This window comes from Varanus komodoensis, unplaced genomic scaffold, assembly GCF_004798865.1.
Source record: "Varanus komodoensis strain SLA01 unplaced genomic scaffold, ASM479886v1 scaffold1, whole genome shotgun sequence".
Lineage (NCBI taxonomy): Eukaryota > Metazoa > Chordata > Lepidosauria > Squamata > Varanidae > Varanus > Varanus komodoensis.
In genome coordinates this window covers 86,402,236-86,425,293 of record NW_025335268.1, presented here as the reverse complement: position 1 = coordinate 86,425,293, position 23,058 = coordinate 86,402,236, and the positions used below count along the sequence as shown (strand labels likewise).

The 23,058-nt window shown below is 42.1% G+C and overlaps 1 protein-coding gene across 7 annotated transcripts in view; it reads left to right on the top strand.

Annotated features, from left to right (window-relative positions):
* The window catches only part of INPP4A (inositol polyphosphate-4-phosphatase type I A), a 105,046-nt gene that overhangs the window by 7,179 nt on the left and 74,809 nt on the right, over positions 1-23,058 (top strand). The window lies entirely within an intron of this gene.

Sequence of the window (23,058 nt, the reverse complement as noted above, 5' to 3'; positions counted from 1 at the left end):
TGTGGCTTCTCAGTATATTCAGACCTGCTAACAGTGGGCTCTTGAGGTAGCTGACAGGCCACCTGGGATCCATGGGCTAGTTTAGGGTTGTGATTGGCTTGTCAACCACCTCAACAACTCACCCATGTTGGGTTCACGCGTAACAAGAAGCTACAGCATGCCCCAACATAACCTGAAAATCCACAGTGGCAGGCGCCATCTCAACATGAAAATTCATCTATGGTACCTTCTCTTTACATGCAAACCAGTCCTCTGTTTCCAACAGTGGGCAATAGGAAAGTGCTGCTACATTCATGTCCCACCAGTAGATTTTCCATGGGCAGCTGGTTGCCCCTGAATGCTGGACTAGCTGGACCCTGGAATGCTCTTCTTGTTAAATTTCTTTCAGATCTGTTTCACCTATTAATTGTACCCCCTGATCAGGTACTCAAAGGCAGAGGTTAATTTTGCCATCTCTCTTACATTCTCTTTGGGGCAACAAAGCCACTGATATGGATTCATTGCACTATTGACCTGGTTTGCACAACGCAATGTCTTATGGAGGGTTGTTGCACTGGTTTTTAAGGGTGGCATGTTGTGACCTCCAAACCTGGCCTTGTTTCCTCAGCATAGTTTGCTAACCCTGCACAAGCCAGCAGGAGAACCCATCACGGGGAGTCCTGCGTTCGGGGTGGTTTCTTGTGATGTCTGAATCTTGTGGCTTTTGCGCGTTTTGCTGGAAAGGCTGCAGAGCCGTGAAAAAGTGGTGCTTCTTGCAGTGTCTTCCTCTTTGAGAGCAGGGCCTCGTTCATTTGAGAATGACTGGGGCTGCCCTCCTGTGAGCCCACTTAGGACACCAGCCTTCAATTAAGGACCACGGCAATTTGGGAAGGGGGATTTAAGCTTTACCACTCTGGTTTTTCTACCGAAACTCCTGCTCCCTCCCAAATCACCATGGTCCAGAATGGGACAGGAAGAATCCTTTTTTCAGACATCAGTCACACATACATATGCATAGCTATGCTAGGAAGAGGAATGCTGTGCAAGCAGCAGCCAAGAAGGGGCTTTTTTAAGGAAGACAAAATAAACCCCTTGGCCAGTTCCCCTTCAAAAATAAAACAAGTTCCCCTACTTTAAAAATATGGCACATATGTATTTCCAGAGGGGATTCGAAAGGCAAGAAATTGGAATGGTGGAGAAGAGTTTAATCACTGCAGGAATATAGAGGAATTGTGCTTCGAAGGTCCCTGCAATATGGGCTGGAAGTGGGTGAGAGAATGAATGAAAACTAGGGAGTACCTGATTGTCTAACAGCTGCAGGGTGGCTCAGTGAGCAATTAGCCAAGCACCATCAAGCTGGCCCATCCTTAGGGTAGACCCTTTCATACACTTCCAGCTGCTCAGTAAACAAAGCTGTTGAGAAGAGAACATTATCCTTCTGGGATTAAAGCCCTGTAAGGGTCATCGGAGGAGGAGGAGACAGACGTGCCAGCAGGAGGGAGGAGGACTTGGTTCCAGGTCACGACCTTTACAGATCTGTGCAACTGGCTTTTTGGAATGCCACATTCTCTCATAAAAGGCTGCTTTAGTTTGAAGATCTGGAAGGAGGCCAGCTGGTGTGATTCTTTCCATACCAGCTGCACGGGAGTGACGAGAGTAGGAGTTGGAGGTCCGATCCTCCTTACTTGATCAGAGTAGTGTTTCTGAGCTTGAAGGAGGGCATTCCGAGTATCTTCCAGCACCTCAGACAATATCTATGGAGTTGCTCTCTCCATTACATTTGATTTGTGACTGATTTGTTTTTATGTTGTTTTAATTAGTTTGTTTTATCAGTTTTTCAATTACCTAACAAGTGCCATTTTGGCAGAAAGGCAGGGTATAATACATAAAGGACTAATAGCTGTTGATAAGCCCCATCTTCCATGAGTTCATTTAATCTTTGTTTAAAAGCCATCTAAACTATTTGCCATATCCACAAGCTCTGGTGACAAATGCCATGAATTAACTATGTACTGTATGATGATGTCCTTCCTTTAGTCATTGCTGTATCTTGACAATCAGCTTCACAGAATGACTCAAACAGCACAGCTTGCAAAGACAAGTCCTATTTCACAAAGCTTTTGAAGTTTTTGAAGTGTCAGCACTTCCCAATGCTTCTAACAAAGCCTCTCCCTAGTGAGTAAACATAGATGTGATGGAATAAGAATGTAGGTCCTGCACAAAAATATACAGAATGGTTAAAAATTCAATCAGGAAGTTTAAAAAAATCTCTTCAACTGGTAAATGAGTAATGAAACATCAAATATGACTCAGTGTAGTTAGAAAGTGATGAACGATGAAGCAAAATCCCCTAACTTCCCATTTCAACACTTGGAATCTGAATTGGAGCCGGTTTAATCAGATATTAGTTCTTGGGGTTGTGGTGGATAGCTCTTGGAAAATATTATCATGTATTGACTGAGAAAAAAACAAGCTATATGCTAGAATTATTAGAAAAGGGGTTGCTAATAAAAGAGCCGGCAGGTGCAGCCACATTTTGAGTACTACATATGGTTCTTGTTGCTTTTTGTATAAAAGGATATGCTAAGGTTGGAAAAAGTGCACCCCAAATGACAAAGGGGGTTTAGCCCTTCTTCAAAGCAAGGTGCCCCAACAGCTGGGGCTTCCCAGTTTAGAAAAAATACAACTAAAAATACAATCTTGGGTGTGTTGGTTAGGACCTTTTTTTGTCTAAACATTAAAAGGATTATGTCGCCCGGGATGGCATGATAGAGGTTTGTGAAATCAAACAAGAGAGAGGATTTTGCTCCCTCATAATGCTAGGACATCACATGAAATTGATTAGCATCCGAGGGAAAAGAAAATGCTTCACTGCTGTGAACTGACACACAGAATTGGCTGTCACTTGAAAGAGTAATTGGACAAATTCATAATGGAGAGAAACCTGTCATTGGTGATTAGCCATGATGGCTACAGCCAGCCTGCCATGGATTATTGTTGGTGAGAGATTGCCCCAGGCAAGGGCTTTCCCTGATGCTGGCTGGCTGGCTGGCCGGCTGGCTGGCCACTCTTGAAAACAGGCTGTTGGACTCATCCTGCTGGGCTCTTATCTAAGTCTTAGCCTGGTTCAGAAATGGCAGCAGTGGAAGGACTTAGCAGTGCAGCTGTGGAGCAAGGCAGCTTCTAGATGGGAGTGGCGTACAGAATTAAGCGAGCTGTCCATCAGTCTCGGTATGTATCAGCCTTCCTTCAGCCTGGTGCCCTAGAAAAAGGGCTACAGTTCCCACCTGCAGCTAACCGGGTTAGTGGTCTAGGAAGAAGGGACTTGCAGTCTAAAGTGTATGGTGGTCACCATGATGAAGGCCGTTTCAAATCTTACCCTTAAAGCCTGTTTCTTTGCTGGCCATTCCACAGTAGGAGCTACTCACTTGCATAATACACCCACCTAGTTGTTGATATTCTGCATTTATTTATCTGTTTATTTATTTAGACAGCTTATATGCCACTCCCTTCGCATAAGCCTCGGGGCGGCTTACAATCATTAAAATCCTGCCTATAAATAAAAAAATACATAGAATAAATAAAATGCATAAAATACATAAAATAGTGGAAACAGCCTGGTCAGTTTAAAATCAATAAATAAGCCTTAACAATTAAAATAGCGTTTAAATAAAAAGGTCTTGGCCTGACACCGAAAAACAAATAATGACGGTGCCAGGTGGACCTCTCTGGGGAGCGCATTCCATAGGTTGGGTGCCACTGCGGAGAAAGCCCTCCTCCAAGTACTCACCCTTCTAATATCCTTCACGGAGGGTTCCCGTATGCAAAGCTCTTCCCCGTACATCCACTCATACACACACTAGGAAAATGAGCTAATAGAAGTAATTGAAGTGCCTGACCAGTCACTGACTCATCTAGTGAAAGGGAATTTAAAAAAAAAAAGATGCCTTGTTCAGTTGGTTCTCAGAATGAGAAGTCCATGCAGACAGATTGATGGTTTCTTCCAGAAAATTTCCGGAGATGATTTAGATTTCTTTCTCTTTTCTTAAGGTGCTTTCTTCCAGCCAGACTGGTTTGTCACATCATGGTATCCAACATGAGGCTGTGACAACCTTTGCGCAATTGCTGCTACTCTAAGGGCTTAATTCTATGCACATTTGTAGGATTTTTTCACATTTAGATGGGAAAAAATCCTACAACTCTCAGCATTTTCCAGACAGCCATAGCATGTTTCTGTCTAAACATGTGCAAGATTTCACCCTAACTAGACTAGCAGGATTGGTAAAAGTGGAACAGCAATTGTGGCATCGAAACACCTATAGTAGCACAACTCTCTCTGTACTGGCTTACTTGCTATCTCTTGAATAAAGAACCTTTTCCACTTTCCTTGTTTGCATATACACCCCCCCTCACTTTTGAAGAAGTCTTACTTGACTGGAATCATGTAGCCTTTTTTAGTCTTGATTTATGTGCCTTCTGAGTCATTCAGTAACTTACTGTAACAGGTCATTTGTTTAACTTCAATAGGAGACTGTTTCCCACTCATTATGCTACAAGGTAGAGGCTCTTATTGTTTGTTTGGGTTTTTTTGTATCTCTGCAACAGGATGGGCAACTTGTGGCCCTTTAGCCAATGACTCCCATCATCTCTCACCATTGGCTGAACTGGCTATGGCTGATTGAAGTTGTAGACCAAAGCATCTGGAAGACCATGCATTTTATTTTATTATTTTATTTTATTTTATTTATTAAAAGCTTTTGTATGCTGTCCTTTATATAAATATCTCAGGATGGCTTACAGCAATTTAAAAACAATTTAAAACATCTAATATCTTCATCCACAGATAAAAACACATTGCCCATCCGAGGGGGTAGAATAAAGAATATGATCTGTAACAGGACAGCCCAGCTTTTTGTACCTTGAGGGCCACTTGAGGACTTCAACACAGAACCTGAGGGCTGCACAATGAATTGCAGTTCCATATTGTAAATTAAAGTGTTTGCAATATATTTATTTAATTTAATATATATAAATAAGATATATTTCTGCCTACATGGGTGGGACTGTTCATATTCATTCACTGGGGGCGGGTGCATGTGTCACACTGTCAGACTTTTCTACTGCCACTGTGTACACACATATATGTATGAATGAGAGAAGGGTACCCAAGTTAAAGCTGAAGGAAGGTTGGGAAAGGGCTCTTTGTAACTCCATATACGAGGGGCGTTCAATGTATTCTCGATATCAGCATGAAGAACAAGGAATAATAAATTGAAATAATTTTTATTTTTCAATGTAATCCCCCATAACTTCAATACACTTATTACATCCAGAAATTAGCTTTTCAGTTCCCTGTAAAAAATACCCTTCCTCCTTGTCTAAAATATGTGCGTTAATTGCCGCCTTGAGCTCTTCATCGTCGGAAGATCGCTTTCCACGAAGCTCTTTGTTTAAATTCGGGAATAGGTAGTAGTCACTGGGGGCCAGGTCCGGGCTATAGGGTAGGTGGTTTATTTCTTCGAAACCACAGTCTCGCACAGCAGCCTTCGAAACACGCGCCGTGCGAACGGGTGCATTGTTGTGAAGAAGCAACACACCTGCGGTCAGTTTTCCCCGCCTTTTTTCTTTAATTACTTCTCTTAAATTACGCAGAGTGGTTGCATAAGAAGCTGCGTTTATGGTTTCACCTTTTTTTGTGTATTCGATCAATAAAATTCCCTTTGAGTCCCAAAACACTGTGGCCATGATTTTTCTGGCTGATGGAGTGACTTTGAATTTCTTTGGAGGGTCAGCACCTTTTTAATTGCCACTGCATGGACTTTCAGGGTCATAGTGATGAACCCAAGTTTCATCTCCAGTAACAATCCAGTCGAAAATACTCGAAGGATCTTCACCACAGAGCTCTAAAAACTCCCTATAGCATTCAACTCGCACTTGTTTCTGAGGCGCCATGAGCATTTACGGCACCCATCTTACACAGACCTTTGGAAGGTTAAGATGGTCATGAAAAATAGTAAATATGGTACCAACAGATAGGTTTGTTGTTATCTCTGCTAACATATTGATTTTTATTTGGGTATCTTCTAATTCAAGTTTCTCATTTTTTTTCTCATTTTCTTTTATAGTGGCTGTAACCGGCCCGCCCAAGCGAGGGTCGTCGTCAGTGCTTTCTCTGCCCCTTTTAAATTCACTTGACCATCTTTGAACAGTAGATAATGAAGGTGCAGAGTCCTGGTAAATGGCCACCATCTCTTCATGAATGATTTTTTGACTTTTTCCTTGTTTTGTAAGGAACTTAATCACAGCGCGGTGCTCGATTTTCTTCAACATTGTCGCTTCAGTCATTATGGTCGTCTTTCACTGAGGATTACTAGGGAACTAATGATCACACTTATTTGACATTTTGCATGTAGCTTGGGAGTGCTCCTCGACCCGGAGCTGTCCTTGGAAGCTCAAGTGACAGTGGTGGCGAGGAGCGCTTTCAGCTTCGGCTAATCCATCAGCCGTGTCCCTACCTGGAAGAAGATTGCCTAGCAACTGTAACACATGCATTGGTTACTTCCCGGTTGGATTTCTGTAATGCACTTTACATGGGGCTGCCCTTGAAGACAGTCCGGATACTTCAGATGGTGCAAAACAGAGCTGCCAGGATGCTGACGGGGACTGGGCGTTATTCTCATATAACCCCAGTCCTCTATCAGCTCCATTGGCTTTCCATTGAAGTCCAGGCTCAATTCAAGGTGCTGGTTATTACCTATAAAGCCCTAAATGGCTTGGGACCAGGATACCTAAAGGAACACCTTCTTCTCTGTTTGCCCTCCCGCCCCCTGAGATCGGCAGCAGAAGCCCTCCTCCGGGAACCCTCTGTGAAAGATATTAGGAGACAGAGTACCCAGAGGAGGGCCTTCTCTGCAGTGGCGCCCCATCTATGGAATGCGCTCCCCAGAGAAGTCCACCTGGTGCCGTCATTATATGCTTTTCGGCGCCAGGTTGAGGCCTTTTTATTTAATCAATATTTTAATAAATTTTAATATTGAATTTTATTACCATATTTTAATTGCAGGCAGAGTGGGTCATCAATTTATTTATATTATATTGCTATGTATTTTGGAATTTTATTTGTGTAAGCCGTCCTGAGGCTCTCGCAAAGGACGGCATACAAATATCTTAAATAAATAAATACCCTCAGTGTCATTAGCTAATGAAATAATTAAATTACCCACATCAGTAGCAAATCAACCCGATACCAAGAATACATTGAACGCCCCTCATAAGTGTGCCTGTGTCTGGATGCCTGGATAAGAGCAAAGCACAGCAACAAATGCAGGGGTTTGCAGTTTGCTACCTGATTTGGAAGTTACCATGTGAGCTGCTAAACCTGGATAGGGATAATTTCAAGTGACTATATGAGTGTCCGAAGCCATTGGGAAACATGTATGTTTTAATATATGGGTAAAGCAGGGGTGCATAATACCAGGCCTGGGGGCTAAATCTAGTCCTCTGGGGTTACCCAGAAAGGCATACACTAGAGAGCCAGTGTGGTGTAGTGATTAAGAACATGGGACTGGGACTCAGAGGATCTGGGTTCTAGTCCCTGCTCAGCCATGGAGTCAACTGGGTGACTTTGGGCCAGTCACAGACTCTCAGCCCAACCTACCTCACAGGGCTGTTGTTGTGGGGATAAGATGGAGGAGGAGAGATGATGTAAGCTGCCTTGAGCCCTTTGTAGGAAAAAGGCAGGATATAAATTGCAATATAAATATAATAAATAAATACATACCCTTTCCTCTAAGCTTTTGCACAGTTTTTCTCCCATTTTTAAAGGTTGGGATGCCTTTTCTGAGACTGACTGACTGTAACAAGAGCATTGAGCTAAAATACGTTGGGAGCACTGGATGTTTATTAATATATTTTGGTGCTCCTGGCCATTTTGTTCCACTCACCACTGGAATGTGCCTCCCCATCCTCCAGTTTTCTCTGAAATGGAACTTTGCCTGCAGGCTGAAAGATGGGATGCACACTTGTGGTAGAAGAAGACCTCTGTCCTATCTGACCTGCCTTTGGATTCACTCTAAAGCTCTGGATCTCTCTGATTTGGCTTTGAGGGGAAGAGACTGGTCGGCTGCTGTTATTTAACAGAAGGTCCAACCCACTGGACTGGATGGGTTTTGAAAGCGCTGTGCCCTATATGTGTTACCCAAGATAAGGCAATCAATGAGTACTAGGCACAGGGCTGTATATTAAAGGCAGGATGCCAGGGAAAGGGTGGGAGAAGGGGGCTGAATCTTTGGATTTCCCCTCTGTACAACTTGTTCTTGTTGCTGTGCTTTGGGTTGAATCAAGAGAGGTCCTTCTAGTGGGAAGCGATTTCTAATAAAGCCGTGCTTGTATGTGAAGGTACAAGTGGAAGGTGAACACTGCAATGTATGTGTGTGCTTGACAGCCTTTGCTCAGAAGATGGTTCTTCCTCAGTCCAGCCACATTGCTTGTGGCCTGTAGAAAAAATAAGCTGTTCTTGTTAGGCATCATGTGCGGCACCTCAGTCTGATGTATGTGGCTGGACATGGTCTTTGTCTAGCTGTGCATTATAAATAGAACTAAAGTTAGTTTTCAGAAATTATACTGACCCTAGGCAGCTGAGGATTGCAAAACACCTAAGATTTGGCCAACAGATTTCAGATGGAGAAACTGATAGGAGCCTTTCTAGAACTGCTCAGGAATGCAGAACCTTTGAGTTGAAGTTTGTTGACTGCGAATTTATGGTTTATTAAAAGAACTGCTAAACAGCTTAGTATTGTATCCACTGCCACATATTTTTAAATGTGATCATTCTGCCAAACATAATGAGCACATTAAAAATACGGACTTCAGTCACAGCACAAATGTGTTCAGCTTCCTTGGTTCTTCTCCCTTCCTACCACCAACTTCATGTGCCATGGTTTTCCTAGAGGAAAGATTCTCCAGTCTTCTATATCCGATGAAGAAGCTGGACTGAATATCAGAATTCTGTGACTGTCCCACAGCTCTTAAACTTTTTTTCAGAATTCTCTTGCCACAGCAACTCAGCTGGTGTACCAGAAGATGACGAGGGTCCAATGATCCAGATTTATTACAGGAGGTTCATTTATGTAGTTATTTAGAACATGTTATATTCTAACATCAATGCATAGCATTGATGGCAGTTTACAACAGCATTAAAGCAGTAGGAGTGTAACATAAATTAGCAATGCAAATCCAGCAATTACTGCCAAAGTGGAGACAGGTGTATGGATTTGATCACTAAAAGAAACTCCACCTGGCAGGTCACGTGTTTGCCAGCTTTTTAAAAAAAGCCTTGGTCAGGTAGCAGGAGGTAAAGAGAGAGGGTGAACTAGCCTTCTGGAGAAGCTGCATAGTTGGGGCAGAACTAAGAGCCTTCCCAATGTATTTTGGGAACAGGTGGGTTGGTATGGAAGAGATGATCCCTTAGGAGGATGGAGGATCTTGCCATGGAGAATCTTAAGAGAGATCCACCAGCCCTTGGAATTATGCCTGAGGATGAATTGACCACTGGAGCTGTTTTTGTAGAATGGGCTTGGTAGCCCCCCCCCCCCCATGAAGGAGACAGGGCCTGAAAGTTCTCTGAGACAAATTTTTAACATTGTCTGCTCCCACCTTATTTCCGTGTTCCTTTTAAAGTTTTCTCTTGGTAGAAATTAAATGTGGTAGAATTGGTTGTTGATACGGATCAACATAGCTGTCTGTCAGCTATTGGACTCTCCTTGAAGGTGAGGCAATGTTTTAAAGATTTACAGTATTGATATACCACTTCACATGCAAGTGTAACCAAGAAAGCTAAATTGTAGAGAAATAAAACAAGGAATGAAGAACATTTAACACAACATAGCATTAAAACTTCCCAGATTAAATGTCTTTAATAGGTGAGAAAAACAGTGTTTTTGACAGACATCAGAAATAACCTGCCCAATCTCATGAGGCAGGGAATTCCGTAGAAGCGGGGCTACCACACTGAAGTCCCTTCTCCTGGTGGTCTCTAACAGGGTTATGGGTCTGTGTGGCACCAAAAGGAGGAGTCCACTAATAACTAATAACCTCTGCAACCAGGTAAGGAAGAAGATGTCCTGTCAGGTATCTTGATCCCAAGCTGTACAGGGCTTTCTACACTACTGTTAAAACCTTAAATCTGGACTGGTAGTAAATAGCTAGCAAGTGCCATTCCTTCCACAGGGGAGTTATATGATGAGCACCTGCACTGCAAAATTTGCCCTCATACCTTGATGAACCCCCATTAAGACACTTGCTGCTGCATTCTAGAAGTTTCTTCAGAGGCAGTCCCATCAAGAATACACTGATACAATCCAGTCTGGGTGTAATTTAAGCAAGTGTCAACATGATCAACTCAGAAGCCTGGCTTCAGTGTTGTGCAGTAAACCACCTCCAGAAACGCAAGATACAAATAGCGAATTGAGCGAAGTGGAATGTTCTAAATTAGGGATGGGCATCTTGTGGCCTTCCAGATGTCTTGGCCAACAAGTTCCATGTTCCTTCACCACTGACTGTGTTGTGGGCTAGGCCTGATGGGAGCTGCAAGCCAAAACATCTGACGCGGTGGATGATGCCCACCCGTGTTCTGAACCAGGGGGAAAAATAGTAAGTGAATAGGCAACTGGTTCCTTAGACCGAATGGACAAGGGGAAGGGAGGAGGTAAGATGGGTGCAAGGAAAAGGCTGCTTGTCCTGTGCTTGGCAGCTGCGATCTCATCCTGTATATATTTTTGTACCTTGACTAAACATTCCAAGGGAAATTTGTTTAACTTGTGGTGCAATGTTTGTGCAAGTGTGGTGTCTGGAGTGATGGCATTTACACTGATTTTGGGTGTTTTTGATATGGCTTGCTTTAGTCCAAAAGGAGTAAGAAAAAACGAACAAAGGGGTTACATTCTAAGTGTAGTTATTTGATTACTTCTTTCCATTTTAGCACATTTTCTCTCTTTTATCCTACTCTATTTCTGGATACAACATTATACTGTTTATGGATGACTGGGGTTAATACCAGGAGGAGAATGTGTAATTTGTCTTCTGTCACTGCAAGACTGTATTTCTGGGACATCTATGCATCTGCTGATACGCTTCGCATATTCATTTCTTTAATTTGCCCTTTTCAGTTTTCATGATTTGACTTCTTGTTGTTTTAGTTTACACACAGTTGATTTTCTTTAATGGAAGACTTTTGATTGCCTCCACATGTAGAAAGAGTATTTTCATGATGTAGTATATGGATATATTTCCAGGCAGATAATTTATTTGCAGACTTTTAAGAGTAAATGCTCTTCAAGAAAAAAAAATCACCCAGAAGTGATGGAGAAAGCTAGGTAAAGTTGGTGAACTGAGGCAGCAAAAGGAAAAAGCTGGTGGTATGAATTGGTGGTTTCTTCTAAGTGCTATTTGAGGACATAGTAACTTTATGAGCTATGCCCTGAGCCAACTTCAGTTGCACATTAGATAGTAGTCCTTATGCACATGTGGATTCCCATCCTAATCCATACATACATGTGGTGAGGTCAACGGAACCTACAAGAGCATTTTATGGATTCACATCTGGATATTAACTTATACATCTTCAGGAGCTATGCATAGGTATGCCTGCTTCCACAAGAAGAACTCCTGGAGTATGTTTCAAAGTATTAAGAAGTCTCAATATGAGTTTAAGTGGGAAAAGTGTTCCATGAAGTAACCACCGCCATACGGAGACCACTTTAAGCTGTCCCACAGGGTAGAAACAACTAAATTGTAAATGTTTTCTGTCCAAAAAAGTTTTCTGAATATGTGGAAAAGATAATCCTAAATACTCTAAGGGCCAAACCAAGCAAGACTTGCTTCATTTTTACTCTTGCATAGGCAGGCCCTGATCTGGATTGGAGATCCTTCTGTAGGGGATAGGGGAGCTTTTATGATCTGGTACTGCTCCCCCCCCCCCCGCACCTACTCTAAAATAAAAATGAAGAGAGGCATAGCTGCTAGTCACAGATGTGAAGTTATGTCTTTTGGCGCACAGACTATGTAAAATGGACACCTCTCTGTGTGGTAAATCGCTGCCACATGGAAGCTTCTTATGAGGTCTGTAGTGCCGAGTCTCAGGGATCACTTGTGATGTGGCAGCTCTCCCCAGGATCTAGAAATGGTGCATGGAGGTGGTGGTGGGTGGGTAGATCCTTTCCCCACTCTGTAGTCCAGCCAAAAATTCCTCCTCCCTCTGCTACTTGGCCTGGGAGGAAAGCTGGAGCAGGGAATCCTGATGCATAGGAAAAAAGTGTTCAAAATTATTTTGCCATCACCATTTACAAATTAGCTGTAGGACCTGGCTGTTGGATAATCTTGCCAGAACAGCAAGAAGAGCAGGAATTGTTGATTGGTTTTGCATTCAACAAAGCTGTCTGTGTGTCTTTGGAGCATTTTGCTGGTGAGTTAACTTAGAAGTTTGTTCCTCTAAGCAGTTCTTTTTGAAACCACTGTTGTTACCCTTGGAGAACATGAATTCATCCAGATTTCTGTAGCACAAATGCTGTTGTAAGTGCTGGTGGTACAATACAGTTTTAGTTACCTTCTGAAACTCACTTTTCTTCCCTTCTTTGGAACGTTAAGCACAGGAAAAGCCACCACAAACCTGTGTTTAATTTTACTTAACAAATGTGTTCCAGTAATGCATATATAGCAGGTTTGTTTGATATTTTGTGCAAGGCTTTGGTTCCACATTTTTCTTATGAATGATGAGAATCAGAAGTTGGCTGCTTCTTTTCATTTTTTTTTTAAGCACGCTGAAACTTCAAGCCTTTGGGTTGGATCCACTCTTGTTCATACTTAGCGTATAGCTGTTTGAGATGAATGAGCTGCAAGACAACTGGAACACTTGTGCTTGGAGGAGTGTTTATATATGTACTAACATTGCTCAACTGTTGACTTCTAAAACTGAAACATGTTCAGAGAAGAGTGTCCAGTATAACGGGGAGTTTCGAAACCAAATTGCATGAGTTGGTTGGAAGACCTGCGTCCATTTAGGTTGGAGAGGAAATTAAGACTATATGAACCCAGTGAACATGGGTTATGCAAGGATTATTAAACACGCCATAGCTCACATAGGAGTTATTTAACCCTTGCATTTGTCAGGTTTGCATGACAGGAGAATCCCCAAGCTGTGATTTTATATTGAAAATGGTGTCCACACGCACTGCAGCCTCACCGTGGGTTAAGCAACCCCTATTAGTCTATATCAACCAAATGGTTCTGGGGCTCAGCTGGCTGCTTTTTGCCTTGTTTCCACTTGGTAAGCCAGGTTGAAAGAAGCTAAGAATAAACCCAAAACTTTCCAGTGGTTAACTTTATCCAAAATAAGCAGAGCTGAGTAGGTAGGAATCATGTGGGTGTTCAGGGGAAAAGATGAATAAAGGGTCCAGAGAATATGTCCCTCACACCCTGTCATTCTAGCTAGGATTAGCAGCTCTTAAATGGAAAGTACAGCTGCAGATGTTAATTCACTGTGTGCGTTTTTAGTTTGACCTCAAAGCACGTTATGCAGTGGTGCTAACACTACTTCATTGTACAAGCACTTCAGAGCCCATCTGTCCATAACCCTGCATTCAGCGTACCTGGGCTGTACAGCTTCATGGCAAGCACGCCTTGCAGTCCTGTGCATTAGCATCTGCTGGTCTGGTGCCCCCCAGGCAGGAGCGAGAGGTGCTGCAGCCTTACCTATCTGGAGAGCACCCACGTTTCTGAAGCGTGCCCCACCATGTTCAAAGTGCACTTATTCCCACGTAACTGTGTGTTGAATTGCAAGTTGGGTTCCCCCCACCCTCCCTTTATTCATAACTTCTAAGTCCAGGACAAATTAAGTGTAGAACCCTAAACCCATCAAGGAGTACAGTATCCTGTATCCCTTGGTAAATGTAACGAATGAAAGAGGGGCTGCTGTTGAGAAGGAATAATCCATTTTCTGCTTTGAGTGCCTTTGGGATTTTTATTTTAAGTGGCAAGCAAATTATCACCCTTCTCATTAGGCTGATGCATCCATTGCATGCACTATGGGTTATAGGATACTGTACAAGTGGGTAAGAGTACAAGACTAGTGTCGATTCTGGGACTGAGGGTTCTGCTGGATGATTGCTTAGGCCCTTGCAAGTCTGTGCTTTCATGACTGTAAGAAGAAACGTCAGAAATGGTTGATCTGGTTGGGCAAGTTTAGCCTGGCAGGCTGTAGAGACTATCTGATCGCAGTCAGTCAATATTTTTTATGTGGTCACAGACTCATAAAAACCAATACAAACAAGACAATAAAAACTTGTTAAAACATGAAATTATAAATACAGACTAACAGAACCTTTAAAAGTATATATTAGATGCCCCCTCCCTCGCTAAGGGAATATGCTAATTGGGGTTTCTTCATAAGCAGGCAGCAAAAGATCTCACCTGTAGTTTTAGGGGGCAGGGAGATGTCAAAAAGAAATGAGGGATACTCTGCCAGATCAGAAGGTGCTGGCTGGGAATTATGGGGGTTGCAGTCCAGCATGTCCAGAGGATGCCAATTTGGAGAAGGCTGTTTCAAAGCAACGTGCAATGAGACACACTAGTCTGTGCTCAGCTGGAGGGACTGTCAGAAATGGATGCCCCTCCCTCCCCACTTTGGTCACAGGAGCAGAAGCACTCTTTAGGTCCAAGCCAATAACTCAGGTGAGCAACCTGTGGCCCTCCAGATGTTGCTGACTCACAGCTCAAATCATCCCTTACCATTGGCTAGGGCTGCAGGCAAGTTGTAAGCCCAAACAAGATGCCCATCCCTACAATAACCTGTTACTGTATATTCTTCTTAAAGACAAAACGAAAATTATCCCCCAAATGAATGGCTTAGCATGCTATTTTCCTTAAAGTATACCCAAGCGTACTCAAAAACACACAGTCAGAGAAGGGTAATAGGTTCAAAAGAAGTGGGGGCAGGGTAGAAGAAGAAACTCTTCAGAAAAGAGGTGGGTTTTCAGCTGCTATTTAGAGAAATAGTCACTGATGGAGCTGACTATGTGTTGGGAGGCACAGGAATTAAACAGAGAGTGCAGAAGTGGGGAGAGGAAGAAATCTTAGGGTTGGTGAATGTAAATGATCATTTTTTTGTATGCTGCCCATTGTCAGCCCCAAAAGCTCTTCCCTGTATCTGCAATGCATATGGTGGGGAGTAAAGTTCCAATGCCTGCATATAGTTTGCAGGCCTTCCTCTGCTCCTCTCAGGGGTGTCTGGCACCATGGAGCCAAAAATGAAAGAAGTACGTGAGTCAGGTTGTGTGAAAGTATCGTAACAGTTTGGATCTGTTTACCCTCTTCTAGATGTCACTATGAGTCTGTCTGGTTTAGTTTCCTTCCTCTTTGTAACTGTCACACACACACACACACACACACACTATCACTCACGCACTCACTCCAAGCACTGATAACATTCCTGCCTTCTAAATCTCCACTTCTTCTGGAACTCTTTAAGACTGTAGCTTTTACTTTGAGATCTTGCCATGCAGCAACTGGTACTAATCTATATGGATTGCCTCATGTTGGGATTTCAGAATAGAAGGGTGTGAGGGTTCTAGTGAGCGAGTTTTCAAACATGTGGTGACATCTGCAAGGCTGAAACCTAATGGAATAGCCTTCCCTAACTTTTTGCCCTTTAGTTGGGCCATAATTCTCATAATCCTTGAATATTACCTGTGCTAACTAAGGATATTGGATGTTGTACTCTAAAAACTCAAAGGCAATGAGTTCTAGAAGGCTATAATTACACTCCTCCATTAGGCCAATGACAAATTATTTCAGGAGTGTCTTGGCTTCTGTTTTAATCCTAACCACATTGGTTTGTGCTTACTTTTGCAAAGTATCCTTCTCCTCTTCTTCCTTGGGCATCTTTCTTGGAGACCATGGTGAACTTCTTAAAATCCAAATAGATTTCTAAAAATTGATATCTAAGTGGTGTTTGTGCAGTTGGTAGAAAAGTCTGGTTTGCATGAAGGTTTTCTGTATTTTTTCCTGCATGGTTTCCAGAGTAAATTACATAGCCTATTTTGGGTGAAACCAGGCAGATTAGTTTTTGCCGGGTGGTAATAAAAATAGAGTTAACATCCCCAGAGGTTTGGGTGAGAAACTTGTACTGAAATGTGTGGTCTTTTTAGGAAAGCTACATTCAGCATCCTGTGAGTGGGTTTTTGCTCAGGCAGTGGGTTTTCCCTTGCTCCCCTTTTCCTGTACCCCACCACTTATGCATATGGGGATGGGGAACTTCACGGGGTCTATCCACATTAGCTAAAATCTCATCTCTCTCTTCCACCTGTTAAGTGCATGGCACCCTGTGCACCTTTCCATAAGATCCCCGTCAGCGACCACTTGATGGTAAGAGTGACAGCACAGGCTTTGCGTCCAAGCACAGTTCTTTACTTTGATCCATAGGAGCAAATGGCAACCATTCTTTTATCCGGGAACAAGTGAAGAGGTCAGGTAAGCACTTTTAAGACTGAGGCCACATCTACTCCCTTTCCCATGTGAGCCCACCATTAAGAACCAGATATAGGAGTAGTTTGCCCCTTGGAGTTGGCAATGGAGTGGGATGCTTATGCACCGTCTGTTTAGAGCAAAGGTTGTCTGGGCACTTTCTTGTCAAGAGTGCAGTATTTTTTTTCCAAAATATTGAGCCCATGGAAAGTGGGTTGATTATTAATATTAATATGTTATTCTGAACAATATAAAATGTGGTCTACAGAAGCCACAGAATTTAGTTGTACCATGTTAATGTGCTGATGCTGTGGAGAGCGGGGTCAGTGTGGTTGGCACCTGACAAGGTATATGCCCGGCAGGAGGGCACTCTCAGAAACTCCCTTGTTCTACAGCCTCTTCTCTTTATGACCATCCACGTGCTTTCCTGCCCTTTCCTTCTGGCTGGTGGTGCGTGTGTGAAACAAGGAAACGGTGTGGAGAAGCAGCCTCAGCAGCTGGTTTCCTTGTTAGTTATGTTTCCTCTAAGAGAGGAGCTGGTAGTGGCAGTGAGAAGTGGCATTAGTTGGTGATAGTGGCAGGGAAGAGAAAGAGGTTGGTCCACCGTGGGTGTAGAAAGCACAAAGGGCATGGTGCAGTGGAAACACTGAGAGTATTTTACCCAGCACGGTGTCATTCCTCCCGCACCCCGCCCAAAAAACCCACCTTGGAGCCATTGTGGTACTACTTCAGCATGGTGCGTGAGTCACCTTTGAAAAATATGACTGTGTTAAAAAATAAATTCAAAAATAAGATTAAAATAAATGCATAAAAATAAATTCCCTGCAAATAGAAATACATATTGGGAAGGGGAGAGGCTCTGCTTCAGTCTGATTTTCCAGACGGTGCTAGTTCTCCTTGTGGGAAGTATTTTGCATTTGTTTTTACATGAAGGCGTTCAAACACTGCCTGCACTCTGAGGTGGTGCAGTCTGTACTGCCACTTCACAATTTTGCTCCTCTGGCCAGTGACACTGACATAAAGATGGAAGCATATCCTTGACATAAGTTCAGTGGAATGCAGCTGAAGCGATCTGAATATGGGACTATGTTATCATGGTTGGGTAACCCATTAATCATGCGAAACCAATGTCACCTAGCTTTAAAAATAGTTCTATAATGGTCAGACCTGAACTAGGATGGATTTTTTAGAAGGCAACACAGAGGGGAGTTTACAAATAATGAATGCTTTCATTCTTGTATTTGTCTTCATCTCCAGTGCTGTAAATTTGCAGCTTGTCTGCACTGTACTCTGTTCTTTTCACCCTTTAGAGTCAGAGAAGATGTAGTAAATGACAGGTAAAATAAGGGGAATAACCTGTCTTTATTTTGAATAGTCTTAAGAATGTTGAATGTGAAGTGAGGAAGATGGTTCCTTTATCCTGGAACAAGGAAAATAGAATTGTTTTGTTTTTAAATTAAGGAAGATGTTTTGTCTTTTAAAATGCTAGATTTCCAATCATCTGGTGAAATTGATTGGCTTGAGGTTCAAGAAACACAAACAGGGAAAGATTTCTTCATGCAGAGTTATTTCAGCAGAGTACACTGATGGTCTATAAAGCAGATGACTTTTTTTTATTTTTATTCTATCTCATTTCTCTGAACTAAGTCTCATCATGCCCCAGTTGTGAATTTCTCAGGGGCATCTGGGCTAGGTGAAGTTTAGCTTTGAACCCTTAAAAACAGCTTCCACAGCAGGAAGTTCTTGCTCTTCTTTGTCTAGTCTATCATATTTTTTTACTTTGAGTAAAGCAATAACTGTAAAATCTTCAAAATGGTTGAAATGATTAAGTCAAAGACCATTTCTATTAAAAAAAATACATATTTCTCTGATGGTTTCATCTTAACTTGTTCTTCAGTTTTATTTAAATGCTTCACAATTTGGCCAAGCATACAGCTTCTTTGCATGGAAGGTTAATCCACTGCTGTATGGAGGTTTCTTCCATTTTCATTCTGAAGGAAAAAGCATCCATTACATAGGACTTTCCCCCTGGGGTTTATATTTCTCTGCCCTTCTATATATTCTATTAATTAACCACAAGGTGGCACTGTGGTATAACTGCAGGATAGCAGTGTATAACTGCAGGGTAGCGGATTTTCAACTTTTCAGGAAGCTCTTGTTCTGGTTTGTCCTGATTTAAAATTTAATACCAACTTTTCCTTGCTTTTTCTTAAAGTGAAAAAGTCTGGAAGACTTGGGAGGCCCTGGAGGACACGGTTGTTGAGTCCACAAATTTCCATGAGTGAGAGATCATGAGTGCATCTGTGAGGGTTACAGTCGAACAACTGCCCTCTGGTGCATCTTTGCATTTACTGACATCAGTAGGATTTTGCTACATGGAATTGTGCAGACAGTAGAGGCTATGCAACATGTATTACATAATAGTGTTTCTTGAAACTGTGTTGCTGCTTCTCAGCTTTCCTTCTTTTGACCTGGCCTAGTTTTTGAATGATCTCCCAAATGATCTAAAGTCAATTTAAGTTTTGACTGTGAAACTTTATTCCTGTACATTTATTTATATAAAATATGTGGGCCAAGATATTTTTCCCCCTTTGAACAAGTTGTAAAATACTCTGGGATTCTTGAAAACAAGGACATGCACATAGTCCCGTTCAAGTCATTGGGGCAGTCACCCTGGTAGATGTTTCTGTGGTTGGTATTTTCATCTGTAAATAGCTGGTTTATATGAAGAAGGAATGGAAGCAAATCCTGATCTATTTGTAACAATCAAAGCCGCTAATTTGTGTCAGTTAAATATTGAGTTCCTGGCTGCAAAATAAAAGAACATGAAGAAACCCTTTTAGTTCTATGCATGATTTTTTTGTTAATTCGTGCCAGTTAGGGGTGTGTTTATGCAGATGTATTGTCTCACTTTTGATATTCTGCACTGAAGTGAACTTTGACAATGCTTTATCATGAGCACAGACTCACTGGCTATCTTGAATTGCTTGGCTTGTCAGTAATGGCTCTTGATAATCAATGATGATTCAGTTTTCCGGAAAAAAGTAAATTTTAGCTTGCCATCTGCTGTGAATGAGATTTCAGCTAGTTTTGAAAGCTGCACATGCTTGGTGTTAGCTGCATGGGCAGTTCCACCTTTTCCTCTGAAAGCCTTGTGTGCTTTCCAGTAGCTGCTGTGTGAGAAAGCACTGCAGATTGATTAAAAATATGAGTGGGGAAAGGGTGAGGAGGAATTCCACTTACTGTTTGTGGAAAAGAAGCATAAGGATCAGAAGTCCCAAGTGCTTGTCTTTCAAGTCCCAGACAAAACTAGAAACTGTTTCTGTTGTCTGAGAGAACTTGCTTCATAACCTTCAAAAGTTTTCTTCACAACTGGGGCATAGCTGGTAGACTCGGTCAAAGCAAAGGAAGATGAGAAGAAATATGGGGTTTTCTTTAATGATTTACTCAGTTAAGCCACCTGGACTGTATTAGTGACTGACTTGATTTAAGCAGCTTCCAGACTAGGCATTCAGTGCAAAATTGCCCCATGCTAATTCTTGACTTTCCTATGTCCTCCCTGAACTGCTTGGATCTTTTTTCTTACTGCACAAAATTCATTAAGGAGAAAGATAGAAGAACTACACAGTGCTTTCTAATTGTTAGTGCAAGAAATCTTCAGTCTCAAACTTTTGCAAACTTTGACACAACTTGCAAGCAATGAACAAACAGCCCATGGTGTGATGGTTTGGGAGTTCATGGATGGGATATGCCATGGGTTCAAACTCTAGGGTTTTCCCCTTCAATATTCCAAAATTCTGGGTTTGCATATCATGGAGAACGACTCAGAGACATTCCCGGGTTGTTTAGGATGGTGGAAGTGACAGAGCAGTTGGGAGCCACATTGCTCATTCCCATGTTCCCCAAACAACCCACAGTTTAAGGCATTTAATTCCATCCAGTTTTCTTCCTGTGTCTTGCTTGTATCTGGGATTGTAGGGCATTCCCCTAGTTGTCCACAAGAATATCCTCATTTTCATCTGTCAAATGTTGGAAGATATGCAAAAAAATACACACAAAATACCACCTAAATAAGCTTGTGTTCAAGCATTGCAGCAAGACTTAATGAAGACAATAGAAGATAGAAACTTTCTGTTTCTAATTTTAAAACTGATACGTTTTGCAAACCACATAAAATAAACAATAAGTGAGCCCATCAATGCAGATTTGTGAGAATATTGCATTGAGAATATTTGTTCAGTGCCAGATAGCCAAGTGTAACAGAGAGCAGTGTAGTAAAGCATTGAATGAACAGAACTGAGGGCCCTGAACAGCTGCAATATTGTTTTACAATATACAGAATTGTAATTGTTTAAAGTGGGCACTGGTATGTCGTTAGCATGTGATTGATTTAGAATTAAATGGCTTCTGGGCTTATCTTTCATTTTTGTTTAGAAAGGTCACAGTCAAACGGATTTCACAAGTGCAGTCCTAAAAACTAAAAACTAATGAGAAAACATTCTGTCTACAAAGAGGAAACCAGTAACGAAAGTCCCTGCTCACCCTCCGCCCCAGTGCTGCCACCACCAATTGCAAAGAGGAAGTTACTAATTTGAGGGGCATTGAACAGAACTGTCATTTGCGCTCTGCTTATTGTTTTCTTATTTTTGATATAAATGTTCCTGGAATCTTTCCAGCCCACTGTAGTTGGAAAAATAGCAGCATATATATTATGGAGCTTGGTCTAAGTATTGGGAAGCACCATTGGAAAAAGCATCATTCCCTGAGAGTGAGCTTGGCTTATAGAGGTCTAGCAAAGAGTTGATGCTAGAAAGTTATTTTCCTATCACTTTCTGTAATGTCTAATCCAATGAAGAAAGAGTCTTAATAGAAATACCTGTCATCTTTGGAGGAAAAAGAGTAGGGCTGGGGAGAAATTGGTTTTTCAAGAACAGCCAAGTGTGTTTTGGTATGTTTTCAGTCTGTGCCAGCCAAAGTAGGCACTGGTGTGGGGACACAAAAAAATACTGCACCGTGGTCTGTTTATGTGAATAGTTTCCTTGCATGAGCAGCATGATGTTGAAGAAGCTGCTTGAAGGAGTTCGCAGTAGCTGTGATGCAGGGAGCAGCATCCTGCAGTGGAGCACTCGTGTTGCATGCAGAAGTTCTCCAGGTTCAATCCCAGGTTATGTGCCAGCTGGGAAAGATCACTGTCTAAGACACTGCCTGCACTCAGGGTTGCGTATGTGTTGACTTTGGGTTGCCTTCACATATGGGCTGTTGTTGAAATCCAGCCACAGTAACAGGTTTTGGTTTATTAATCGTGAACAATCCAGAAAAGAACGCGTGGTTTCTTGTTTGGTTATAAACTGTGGGTTGTCCATGATCGATAAACCATGGTTTGTTTATCAATCAAGTTTCAGACAGCACAATAACCCATTTTCCAGCAACAACCGATTGTTCAAAGGCAACCCACACACAACCCATACGCAGCCCCTGAGTGTGGGCTATTGTGTTTTCAGAACCAAGTCAATATGAAGCTAGATGGACTAGTGGTTTGATTTGGTAAAAGACAGTTTCATTTCAGAAGGCAAGTGGGATATTTGTTAATACAAGTAGCTACTGCGATCTTTCATGAACAGGTCTTTAGACAGTACACTGCTCAAATCAGTAGATCATTTGTGCAAACCGTCACACAAATTAAGTCTTTAAAAATGGCTGTGCTAACTTTGCCTGGCGCATTCGTGGTTATGAGCACTGGACTCTGCCTGAGATGTATGTATGTGAAGCAGCATACCTTTCTGTTGCACCACTCAAGCATGCTATTGCTGGGAAGCAGCATCCCTGCATCAGATGGGCAGATTGGTTGTCATGTCCTCCCAAGCATGGCATCACTCTCTTCTGCTTCTGTAAAAGAACAGTTCCAAACAGGCAGAGATTTTCCTCCTGAATGTTGTTGTATCTATTGACTGTTGTGAAACAAAGGTTCTCTCCTCAGACAGTGAATGGTGTTCTGTTGATGCTGTGTTTAGGACAGAGTGTGCTTATTATAATTAATCCTAAAAAGACAATAGGGCAGAGTCCATTCTAATAGAGCTGATATCTAAGCGAGTAGAAAGAGAGGCATCATTAAATTGGAGAGCTGAATTGCAAAATTTCTAGATAGGTGACAACCAGAATGTAAATCTGTAATAAGAGAGGTGTGTGGGTTGAGCCAAAGGTGTTCTCTTATCTCTTCCTTGACTCTGTGCCTTTAACTTGTGGCTTACAACTTTCTTTAGCATAGAAATGTGGAGATAGGGAAGATGCACCCACAAAATTTTTTGAGGACACATTTTGCAGTTAAAGGCACAGAGCCCTTGGGATGGCAGCAGTGGTGTGGAGGAGAAGAAGGAGGAGGCTACCCTCATTGGAGTTCTATCTTCTAACAGGAAATTTTGTATTAATGAAAGCAATGCATGTAGGAAATGATTGCTTAATGGTGACAGAGGAGGCTGTACTGACTATACCACTTTCTCAGATGTTTCAAATCTAAAGGTTGCACTCGAAATCGGTTCTCGATCTAAGTCATGATGTGTTCTGCTC